Source organism: Coenobita brevimanus, chromosome 104, assembly GCF_032717465.1.
Source record: "Coenobita brevimanus isolate Jiangsu-jjx chromosome 104, ASM3271746v2, whole genome shotgun sequence".
Lineage (NCBI taxonomy): Eukaryota > Metazoa > Arthropoda > Malacostraca > Decapoda > Coenobitidae > Coenobita > Coenobita brevimanus.
The window spans coordinates 36,286,893-36,299,942 of record NC_137057.1 but is presented as its reverse complement, the minus strand read 5'-3'; positions in this window follow the sequence as shown (position 1 = coordinate 36,299,942).

Sequence of the window (13,050 nt, the reverse complement as noted above, 5' to 3'; positions counted from 1 at the left end):
AAATAAGAGCAGGATGGCCGTCCGTCACGTTTTTAGCCCCGTTTCCTAAGCCGTGAGCAACGTTTTCCCACCCAGCTGGGCGGGATGAGAGAGAACGGGGAGGGGGGATGGGAATGGGAGATTCCCCTTTCTCAGTGTCCTCCACTGGCTCATATTTCTCCCCGGAATAGTCATCCAAGTCTTTCTCTTCTGAAGAATCACTAAATGAAGGGACAGAAGGGTCCATGTGACAATTTCAACAGCCTCCTCCAGCCCAAATGATGCGGAAAAATGGCGTGATTTCGTTACATCCTAGCGCTATGACGGACAGTGGCACACTGATTTTATCCACCCACTCAGAACCAGTTACCAAACTCAGTATTACAACTGCATGGACACAGTGTTGCCAATACATTAAGCTACTCCTTAGCAAAAAATTAGCTAAATTAAAGCAGTTTGAGAAGAGCTACAACGCTCGAATTTTGCTGTCGGCACCATCACGTCCCTGGGATTAATGGAGACATTTCGTACTGTCGGCACCATAACGACGGCGGAAATGTACGAGTTAAAGAAGAAGGCTAAAATTTTAGATAAGGCAGCCTATTGGTGGAGGAAAGGGTGACATGAGGTGATTTGCTTGTGGCCACCCTTTATGGATTAAGGTGTCTGCAGCAAACAGATGGTAGATCTACCTGTTTTTTTTTTTTTTTTTTTTTTTCCCCCCGAGTTGTGTAGCACTTTATGACTAAATGACCCTCGTGTGCGATCGAAAGCAGGACCACTCGGTACTATACTCGTACCTTTCGTGGCATATGAGGCTTCATTTTGCTTTTATGTCAGATATATTTCGCACATTACGCATATTATCTTCCTATACGTTACTGAGGCATGGTATGTGTTACAAAAATATATGCAAATAGTATAAAAGAGAATATGGTAGCATAATATGCATGATGATTACTTTGGATAAAAGGCCGTGATTATTCCAGTGCCAAAAGAATGCAACTTCTAGTCAGTTTTGTGGACACCAACCAACTACATACCAATGGCCAAAATGAGTAAATGGAAATTAACTGACACTAGCATCATTAAGAACAAAATAGAAGAGAACCCAGACTTTAGAAGACGATGTTTAAAAACGCAAGAACAGAAAATAATACATGGGTGGCTTAGTAGAAGGAAACAGAAATACCACAAACAGTAGAATTAGAACAGGAAATAAAAATGGTCCAAGGAGGAATACCTAGAAAAATAATTTAAATAAAATTTTTCAAAAATAGATGGAGTACTAAGAATGTAACACCCGCCCCAGCCACCTAATACAATGGCATAATATTTGACTGCCCGGTGACCTTCACTTTCAACAGATTTTTATCAAAGCTCAATTATTTCATTCTGGCCTAACCCTTAACCCTTCGTTCTGCCTAACCCTTCAGATTAAATAAAATTGTATGAACTGACTTTGCCCAGTAACTCTGATTTTTGACTATCCACAGCAGCCATGAACTTTGAGTGATTGCTTTGAAGGTTGTGTCTCTTTATCCCGGTGTTAAGCTGAACCATTCCACAAAGCTTAGCCTAGACTGGATAAAAACTGCTTGAGTGGTGTTTGGCATGTGACCTTCACCTCTGACCTATTGTTCTAAAAACAATAGCTCAAACTTTTGGGCGATCCGCAACTCATCGAGTAAGTTTCGTCTGGGTAAGATCAAAACTATTATAGTTATTTTATGTACACACTTTTATAAGAGTTGAATTTTGACCTTGCCCTGTGACCTTGACCTTTGACCGATAGTTGTCAAACTTTTATTTTTATTATTGCCTGACCCTCAATACTTCCACCAAGTTTACTTCAAATCATATCAAAACTGTTTTAGTCGAAATTGCCCTATACCAGACTTTTGCCTTTTCTGGTGACCTTGAGATTGATTGTGCTCAAACTCGGACCGCCTTATTCTAACCCTATCCCAACCCATCTACAAAGTTTGGTCTTAGCCCTTTGGTGTTTATGGGTGAGGATCAGATTTCATGCACTCATTACCATTTGACACAGGCTGCATCTGCACATATTTCAACTGCTCGTTACCTTACCATTCGACGCCGGTTGCGTCGAATGAAATGGCCCCTGTTGTACTGTTATGAAATGATTTTGCATCCATTTCTGGGAGAGAACAAACCACTACTTGTGTCCCCGTGTATTCCTCTGCCACGCTCAACCCACCCCGCACCCAGCGCCACCCCACTGCCCCAGTCAGTGTGCTACGAGCCTTGCTCAAGCTTAAGATCATTTCCTTTCGCGCTCCGTAAAATCGGCCCAAACTGACCATCAGTAATTCTTTATACACCAAAATGTATCCAGATATATTCCCTATAACTTTTTCTCAGTAACATTAACCATAAATATTATATTTTTAAGAAAAAAAATGAAGTAAAAAATATATTAAGACATAATTTACACTCGGGTCTTATTTTACAACACCATAAGCAAGTACATTAATTTCAGGATTAATGTGAAAAAAAAAAAATAATTGAAACATAAATAAGCGTGTGAGGATAAACTGTTTATGAACTGAGTGCGCGAGAATAGCCCAGTGACGGGGGGGTGGGGGGTCTCAGTGTGTGTTCTTGGGCGCCCAGGACTGTCCCAGGTACTAGCGCTCTGTTGGACGCAGCCTGTATCGATTAATAACGAGAGGGTTAGTTGAGTAAAAACTGTTTATTGCTTTAGCAACAACTGATATATTCGGGCATTCTACTCAAGCTAACACGAGACGATTTTAAGGCTGAGGTATATTCTAACTGACAGTTTTAAAATCTTTGATGGATTTTTTTTTTTTTTTTTGTGCACTCGATGATTATATTCAGTTATGAGAAACACTCATCATGGAGTGCAGTAGCACTCCATAAGTAGCAATGGCACAAGTTCAAAATGGCATCCTGTACTATAGGGCATTTGCGTGAAAGAAGTTGCAAAGCCCAGTTCTAAGCTTATGAACTAAAACCCTTCGCTATTCAAGTGCAAAATTACTCACAAGTCCTGCTAACCTTTGTAGGAGCCGCAAAATTGAACCACAGAGAGGCAATACTGATTTGTTCTTTCTTTCTTTCTTCCTCATCAGCCATAACTCAAAAACTAAAAGGAGTCCTCAACCGTGCTGTATACAAAACGTTGCTTGTCAAGTGTAGATGTTTCTTTTTATGTTTAGAAAAGCAGTCAGATTACTGTTCGCGAGTTACGGCCTCAAAACAGGATCACAGTCACCCGTCAGTATGCCATTTTTCACAACATAGGTTAGCTATAGCTCGCTTACAGTTAAGGAACGTACCAAAACACTGCTTTTCACCCTCGTGTTAGTTTTGCAGTATGCTATACATGTAACAATCCAAATTTAACATTAGCTTTATGCATAATTTTACTTCCACAAGATCATAAAACAAAAAAACAAAAGAATCGTCTAAAATTATTGTTAAGAAGTTGGAATGGCAAAAGCGCACAGATAAGAAATGAAAAAAGCACAGAAGCAAGAGAGTATTCAGGATGGGAGGAGATATGGAGACCTGCACCCATTACTACATTCCACGCTTTAGCCACACACTTGTAGCTTGCGGAATGTAGTAATGGGTATAGGTCTCCAAATCTCCTCCCATCCTGAACGCTTTCATGTTTATGTTCTTTTTTCATCTCTTTTCTATGCACTTTTGCAATTCCTACTTCTTAACAAGCATTTTAGAAGAAAAGGATTGTTTTCTAGTAGTTAAAGGGTTAAGTTGGTCTTGGCCTGTGAGTCTGATCTTCACCCTTCCACCAGGTTTTGTAAAAATGGGATAAAAACTTTATTTCGCTCCACACACACACACACACACACACGTCAAAATTTTCACCTTGTCTTTGACCTTCCTTCTCAAAACTTAATCACTCTGTTCTTGGCATTCCCGCAAATCTTCCCCTAAATTTGGTCTAATCTGGATAAAAACTGCTTAAGCTGGCTTTGTTAGGTCACACATTGACCCAACCCTGTGACCTTGATCTCTGAACTATTGTAAAAAAAAAAAAAAAAAAGTTATTTACTGGTTGTTCATCAGCACTTCCACCAAATTTTCTTTAAATCGGATACAAGTTGTTTGAGTTATTACGCCAGCTCAGCCTCATAGACAGACAGAAACAAACATACCTATCAAAACATAACACTCGCTCTTGGTGTTTGAGCATAGGTGTGTTAATGTCAGATTTTAAAGACAACAGCAGATTGAGCACTAAATGGATTCAAATTCAAACTGAAATTAAAGAAAAATGATCCTCAAAATTTTCCAGACTTATGAAAACATCAAGGATACAGACGCCAGAATTCAGTCCGTTCCCTATGGTGACATCTCTCCCATCTTGTTCTTCCTATATCCAAGCGATTTTATTGAGCTTAGTGGATACTTTTCAAACTTTTCGGGTTAACCCTGAAACAGTACACCTAGTTGCGCCTATACACCATTACGACACCTGGGTCTCACAGACCCACCAAATAGAAAAAAAAAAAAAAATTGTGTTTTATTTACTGAATCTTTGACCAACCTACAACCTTTTTTGGTTCAATTTACTATGCAATAATGAATATACAATTAAAATTAACATATTTAAAGCATTTTAGGCAAATTTTTGAAAAATGTACCGCTTCTGTTTACATGGACCCCATACGAAAAGAAACAACACAATGATGCTCACACTGCTGTCAAAGCTAGTGGCATGAAGGGTCTTCGTGGTGTGGAGAGGGCAATTCACAGGGTGAAAAAATTTGCATCACACAACAGTAAATTTCAGCCCCCCCTATCCAGGACACCTGGGTCTCACAGACCCGACCACGACTTTAGTGTGTTATACTTTAGGAGACCTGGAAAACCACACAGCCACCTTTAGCATGGGCATCCAAACTTAGGAAGCTATTGGGAAGGACAGAGGTCTCTAGCATATAGTAGTTGCTGAACCAGTAAGTGGCAAAAAGTGGCCGGGTCTCACAGATCCAGGTGTACTGTTTAAGGGTATATGATTATTTTTTATTTATTTATTTATTTTTTTTGCCTATCGACCATTGGGGACCGTATTAACCTCTACACTAGTTAGGGACCCCTTCTGAGCTAAACAAAGTCGTCTGACAGTATCTAGGATAGACCATACTAATTGTAATATAATTCTCCTTGCTGATGTAATTCCGGACTCATCCAGTCATGAACCTAGTCGACCACAGGGAACTAGCTACATCAACTGATTCCTACCAGTTGTCTATTGTTGAGGTTTTGTTGAAAGATAGTCTGGGTTGCGACAGTAGAGTGCATAAGGTAAGTGTGTTTTGGTGTGGAGGGTAGGAAGGCTGCACTGCCATGTAGGTATCATGGATTATTGTGAGTTGTATTTGCTGTTGGTATTCTGGCAGGGATGAGTGGTGACCACTTTGCGCACTGGCTATGTGCAGTCGTGTCTCCGTGAGTCTGGTAGTATCTGAGAAGTGTGTCTGGTGGTGATTAACGAAGGATGCATTTTGAATGATGGTTTTGGATGGCAGTGGTGGTTATTGGCTATAGATTTGTTTGTTAAGCAGGTGGAGGAGGAGGAGGAGGAGGAGGAGGGATGTTATTTAGGTACCCAATGTAGTGTTGGGAGTATGTTCTGTGTTAGACAGCACCTCACCTGGCTCGGACCAGAGTCCTTCCCATGGAAATATTAAAGGAAGTACGATGTTTGGCTTCTTGGTGGACCCTGCAGCTGCTCAACCCATAGTACATAATATACCCACGTGTACAGTAGGTTCCTCTTAAACGTCACTCTCAGAGTAATTACGGAAGACAGAAAATATAAATAATCTGAATTACTATACAACCCTAAAGTTGCAATCAGTAAAAATGGCTTAAAAAGCCCGATTGTATAAACCATCAATATTATTTTAAGAATAATAGATTTAGTATGGTAAACAGAAATGAAATGGAATCCACCATTATAAAAATCTCACGGAATGAAAAACGAACGTGGGAATCAGTAATGTCTTACAAATTTTGCCATGAAATAACTGCATAAAAAGACGCAAATGCAAGCTGCGATTCTTTATTTGTCATGATTGCATCCTTCAGCTATTTGTGCCCAGTCTTCATATCTCTACATTTCCATTTCTGTATTTCTTGATAATTTTTCTCTTGCCACTGATTCATCTTCAGTGTTTCACTGACGTGATTTATAAAAATGTTTCACCTGTTATGTCTTTCCCTTTCTCCACAATTTGCCACCAGCATTTTTATTTAAGATCAGCCACCAACAGCTATTACAAGAATTTCTACACGCTTCTGACAGTTTTTATCACTATTTCCCCAACCCACAAACATCCAGCAATTAATTTCGCCTTTTCTAGTTGATGCAATTATATTATTAACTGAACGGACTTCGTATACTGCGATGTGAGATAATAACATGCTTTTGAGGTTAGCAAGAATATATGGTACCAGTACGTCATCAGATTTGTAGCATGATCGAAGACGTTATCTTGGTAGGAAAGACTACGAACATGGCCATGGTTAAAGTCGTATATATATATATATATATATATATATATATATATATATATATATATATATATATATATATATATATATATATATATATATATATATATATATATATATATATATATATATATATATATATATATATATATATATATATATATTGTTACGGAACAGAGAAAGATAATGTACACTTTAAGTGAGAATACTAAAAATCACTACTGTCCCGTAAAGTTCCAGGTTCAAAACAAAAGAGTTAGGTAAAATTACAAGTTAAAGTTTAATGCTCAAACTAACAACAAAACATTCAGGACTCATAAGGATAATGTAATGGCAAAAAACAGGTTAAATATATGGTTAACTGCAATAGCCTCTATTAACACGAAATTAGCATGAGTAAATTTATCTAAGTCAGCCCTGTTAAAATGAGATACCAGATAATACTCAGTGAATGCCAGATATATTATTACAGATACAAAATATTATTAATGATGGCTGACAATAAGAACCTTACATAAATTACAAAAACCTTACTAGGCCTAAGAACTAACCTTATGCTACACAGTCCCAAAAAAAAAAAATGCAGCAACAGTTATACTCAAATTACACACAGCTGCTAGATGGTTGGAGACTTCCTGAGCACTCACAATAATAACAACTGTACAGGGGAGGACAAAGATGTGAGCAAAATGAGGAGTAGATCTATGTGGCAATAATGCAGAGACTGAGCTCATTATATAGGGACCAGCAGAGCTTGATCAAACTTGTAAGAAGGACGCGCAAATGAAGCCATAGGGTACAAAGAGCTGACAATCCTACTCTGAACAATAGAAAGGACGACTTACTCTACTATAACGGTAGAAGGGGGGACTGAGGCAGAACACGCTCGTGATCAAACATGCAGCATACTGTGCGTTAAAATTACACAAAGGATGATGAAATCATAGGCTATGTAACACCTCCCCACAAAGAAAAAGAAATTTACAAAGGAAATTTCTTATTACTCTAAAACAATCTGTCTAAAGTCTAGATAAGCAATCTGCAATAACATTTTCTTTCCCCTTGACATGTTGTATGTCTAATGAATACTCCTGAAGAAGTAGACTCCATCTTGTCAATCTCTGATTTTTATCTTGAAACTTACTAAGGAATTTCAGTGGGTTATGATCGGTATAAATGACTATGGGGTCAAAACCAGAACACAAATAAAATGAAAAATGCTGTAAACCCAAAATCAAGGCCAAAAGCTCTTTTTCAATAGTAGAGTAGTTCTTTTGAGGTGGAGTGAACTTCTTACTGTAATAAGATACAGGGTGTTCAATACCCTGATCATCCTCTTGCAGCAAAACAGCCCCAGCTCCTGTATCACTTGCATCAACAGACATCTTAAAAGGCTTAGCAAAATTTGGAGTAGCGAGCACTGGCTGACTTAATAGGATAGCTTTAAGTTTGTTGAAAGAGGATTCACAGTTATCGGTCCAGACAAATTTAACTCCCTTTTTCAGTAGGTCTGTAAGTGGTGATACAAGAATAGAAAAGTTAAGAACAAATCTCCTGTAATAACCTACCATTCCCAAAAATCTTTGTAGCTCTTTCCTACTTTTAGGTCTGGGAAGATCACTTATAACCTGAACCTTAGCTGCTGGTGGTGCAACATGTCCATCACCAATTACGTACCCAAAGTACTGAACTTTAGCTTGACCAAACTCACACTTTGATAAATTAGCTACAAGATTAGCATGAACCAAACGCTCAAGAAATTTACTGACATGGCATAGGTGATCTTTCCAGTTGTCACTGAAGATTAATACATCAATATAAACAACACACCCTGCCAAACCCTCTGTTACAACATTCATGAGCTTCTGAAATGTGGCTGGTGCATTCTTCATACCATATGGCATTACAGAACATGCAAAAGTCTTTCCTAGTGTTACAAAACATGAGATCTCCCTAGCACGTTCAGTCATAGGTACTTGCCAGTATCCCTTTAACAAATCAAACTTACTTATGTACCTAGCCTTTCCGATCTTGTCTATGCAATCTTCCACGCGAGGGAGAGGGTAAGTGTCTGTTTTGGTTATCTGATTAACACGTCTGTAGTCAATGCAAAGCCGCTGTGACCCACCTGGCTTAGGGACTAGAGTGACAGGAGAACTCCACTCGCTCTGACAGGGCTCATTCATCTTGTGGTCCAACAGGTAGCCAAGCTCCTTCTGGATGAGAGGAACTTTCACTGGGTTCACACGGTAAGGAGGCAATTTAATTGGCTTTGCGTCTCCAACATCGACATCATGCATCAACACAGTGGTTCTTCCTGGAGTGGCACGGAACACTTGCGGGTACTCCTGCAGTAATGCCGAAAACTCCTGCCTTTCCTCGGGAGGTAGATGAGAAAGCTTAGTCTGGAGATCATTCATGATATCAGGATTCTTCCCCAAACTATCACTCAGGCTCATACTGCATGGGAGAGCTTCACTTGCAGACTCGGGTGGAACAGCTACAGTGCAGACTGGATTATTTTCGTCCCGCCTGTGATATAACTTTAGCATGTTGATGTGACATAGTTGCTTGTTCTTTCTACGATCTGGTGTGGCGATGACATAGTTGACATCACTGAGTTTCTTCTCCACGAAATAAGGACCACTGAACTTGGCTTGAAGAGGTTGCCCATGAACCGGTAGCAGAATCAAAACCTGATCTCCTGGCTGAAAGTGGCGTAACTTGGACTTCTTATCATACCAAGTCTTCGTCTTCTCCTGAGCAGCTCCTAAATTCTCTCTCGCCAACTGTAAAGCAGTGGACAGCCGTTCTTTGAACTTCATCACATACTCCAGCAGGTTGACGTCATCTTCCTCCGACAGCCAGCATTCCTTGAGTAACTTAAGGGGTCCTCTTACTTCATGGCCAAACAGTAGTTCAAAAGGTGAGAAGCCCAGTGATTCATTTGGAGATTCTCTTGCGGCAAACACAACAAATGGAAGACCTTTATCCCAGTCTTTCTGATGTTCCAAACAGTATTTCTTGAGCATCGATTTGAGTGTTTGATGATATCTCTCCAACGCTCCTTGGGTCTGGGGATGGTAAGCTGAAGACGTGATCTGGGTGATGCCCAACTCTTTCAGAGACTGCTTGAAAACGTTTGACATGAAATTACTTCCCCGGTCTGACTGTACCTCCTTGGGCAGACCAAACTTTGTGAAGAACCCTAGCATTTCCTTAACCACGTTCTTTGCTGAGATATTTCTAAGTGGAATGGCTTCAAGATAACGAGTAGCCATATCAATCAGGGTCAACACATAAGAAAATCCTGAAGAAGTCTTAGGAAGAGGGCCCACAATATCCACCAACACACGGGTGAAAGGCGCCTCAAAAGAAGGAATGGGAACTAGAGGTGCAACCTTTTCGGTCTGATTACACTTCCCCACAACTTGACAGGTGTGACAAGACTTACAATACCAGGAATCATCCCTAAAGATACCTGGCCAGTAGAAGTGTTTCAAAATGCGTGCCACAGTCTTCCTCACTCCAAGGTGTCCTGCCAAACTGGAATCATGAGCCACTCTAATGATATCCTGCCTACAAACACGAGGGATGACAACTTGATGTACAACCTCCCATTCACAGTCGGCTGATGCTGTTGGGGGTCTCCACTTCCTCATAAGTACTCCTGACTTTATATAATAACAAGTAGAAGCACCAGCTGACTCTTCCTCACTGCAAGCAGAGTTAGCTAGACCTTTCAACTCAGGGTCAGCAACCTGCAACTCAACCAACTCTTGATGAGACAAATTATCAACACTACGGGGTACTACCTCATCTGGTGAGTGTTCCAAATTAGCAAAAAAAGTGTCAGCTAGGATAACATCATCATCATCATTATCCTCTAAATCACCAGTACCTTTAGACTTAGCCCTAGTAGCACTAGGGAACACATCAGGGACATCACAATCCTGGGACGCAGCCACTGGCTCACTAGACAACTGAGGAGCTGGACACACTTGACTTCCACCAATATCATTTCCAAGTAAGAAAGTTACACCTGACATTGGGAGTGTCTCAACCAACCCAACCATAACGGAACCATTAACAAAACCAGACTCTAAATTCACTCTGCACAGAGGGACAGAGAAGTAATTATTCCCTATGCCTTGTAAGATTACAGTTTCATCAGAGGAATTAACATTAGAGCCTAGAACACTGGTCAGCATAAGGGATTGGCAAGCACCTGTATCACGATATATTTTAACTGATTTCCTGTCATTACTGTCCAGAGGACTGACAAAACCATCAGACAGGAAATTAGCACATGAACTCTTGAGAGTGTCACCCACGTTACTGCTCAAAAGAGGAGCTCCATCATGAGAATTTAAGTTACCCCTCAAAACAGGTTCAGTTAACTCAGTTAAAGAATTATGGGAACTCTCAAGGGTGGACACTAGACCAATTGACTGAATATTTAAAGACTCCTTTTTGTTCACATCACGCTGTCTCCTGAAACATCTCTCCGTAGTATGACCAAGCTTACTACAATAAGTACATTTACTTTTCTGAAATCTAGAGGTGAAGCTGGTATTTACTTCCTGAGAAACATCATCTTTATTCTCTTTCCTGTTACCTGTACGCTGAGTAGAGGCAACGTACTTACACTCAGCTTTCCCTTTTTCTCTAGAATATCTCTTGTGAGTGAGAACATATTCATCAGCTAAAACTGCAGCATCAGACAAATTATCTATTCTTCTCTCATCAAGATATAGGCTTACATCTTTATTAACACACCTCTTGAAGTCCTCCAGCAAAATCATCTGCTTAAATTTACCAAAATCAGAATCCACATTCTTAGAATTTAACCACTGCTCAAACAGATCTTCTTTGATTTTTGCATACTCAACATGGGATTGCTTATCTTGCTTGTAAGTTGTCCTAAATTTTACTCTATAGGCTTGAGGAACAAGCTCATAGGCCTTAAGAATCAAGCTCTTAACTACATCATAATTATCAGATTGATCCTGAGGCAAAGATTCATAAGTTACTTGAGCTTTACCGGTGAGAACAGTTTGAAGGAGTACTGGCCAATACTCTTTGGGCCAATTAAAATCTGTAGCTACCCCCTCAAACAACTGAAAATACTTTGTTAAATCAGATTCATTAAAAGGTGGGACAAGTTTAACATTTTTAGCCACATCAAAATCATCAGAGCTAGATGATCCAGTTCCACCTTGTTTTATGCGATACTCATGGTCTGCCTGAATCCTAGCTAGTTTAATTTGTGCCTGAGCCTGTATCTGTGCCTCCTGAATCCGAGCCTGAGATTCAGCCTCCTTAGCATTTGCTTGAAATTCAGCCTCCTTAACACAAGCCTCCTGCAGGGCTAGCTGTAACTTAGCTATTTCAATCTGCGTTTGCTCATTTGGAGGAGCTACATTAAACAAGCTCTTATTAATCATGTCAACAATTTGATTTTTAGAATGATGATAGTGAACTGCAATTCCCAATTGTTGAGCAACAAGCTTAAGTTCATTCTTTGTTCTGTTTTCTACATCACACACTGTTTGCACATTTGACAAAAAATCTTTGGCTTCATCAAGTGTAGCAATAGTAGACATCATGAATAAATCACAGTCACAAAATATCAAGCAATATCCTTATGATAATATCCTGAATATCCTGATAAGAGGTCGCCAAATTTATGTTACGGAACAGAGAAAGGTAATGTACACTTTAAGTGAGAATACTAAAAATCACTACTGTCCCGTAAAGTTCCAGGTTCAAAACAAAAGAGTTAGGTAAAATTACAAGTTAAAGTTTAATGCTCAAACTAACAACAAAACATTCAGGACTCATAATGATAATGTAATGGCAAAAGACAGGTTAAATATATGGTTAACTGCAATACTGTAGCCTCTATTAACACGAAATTAGCATGAGTAAATTTATCTAAGTCAGCCCTGTTAAAATGAGATACCAGATAATACGCAGGCAATGCCAGATATATTATTACAGATACAAAATATTATTAATGATGGCTGACAATAAGAACCTTACATAAATTACAAAAACCTTACTAGGCCTAAGAACTAACCTTATGTTACACAGTCCAAGAAAAAATGCAACAACAGTTATACTCAAATTACACACAGCTGCTAGATGGTTGGAGACTTCCTGAGCACTCACAATAATAACAACTGTACAGGGGAGGACAGAGATGTGAGCAAAATGAGGAGTAGATCTATGTGGCAATAATGCAGAGACTGATCTCATTATATAGGGGGCAGCAGAGCTTGATACAACTTGTAAGAAGGACGCGCAAATGAAGCCATAGGGGACAAAGAGCTGACAATCCTACTCTGAACAACAGAAAGGACGACTTACTCTACTATAACGGTAGAAGGGGGGACTGAGGCAGAACACGCTCGTGATCAAACATGCAGCATACTGTGCGTTAAAATTACACAAAGGATGATGAAATCATAGGCTATGTAACAATATATATATATATATATATATATATATATATATATATATATATATATA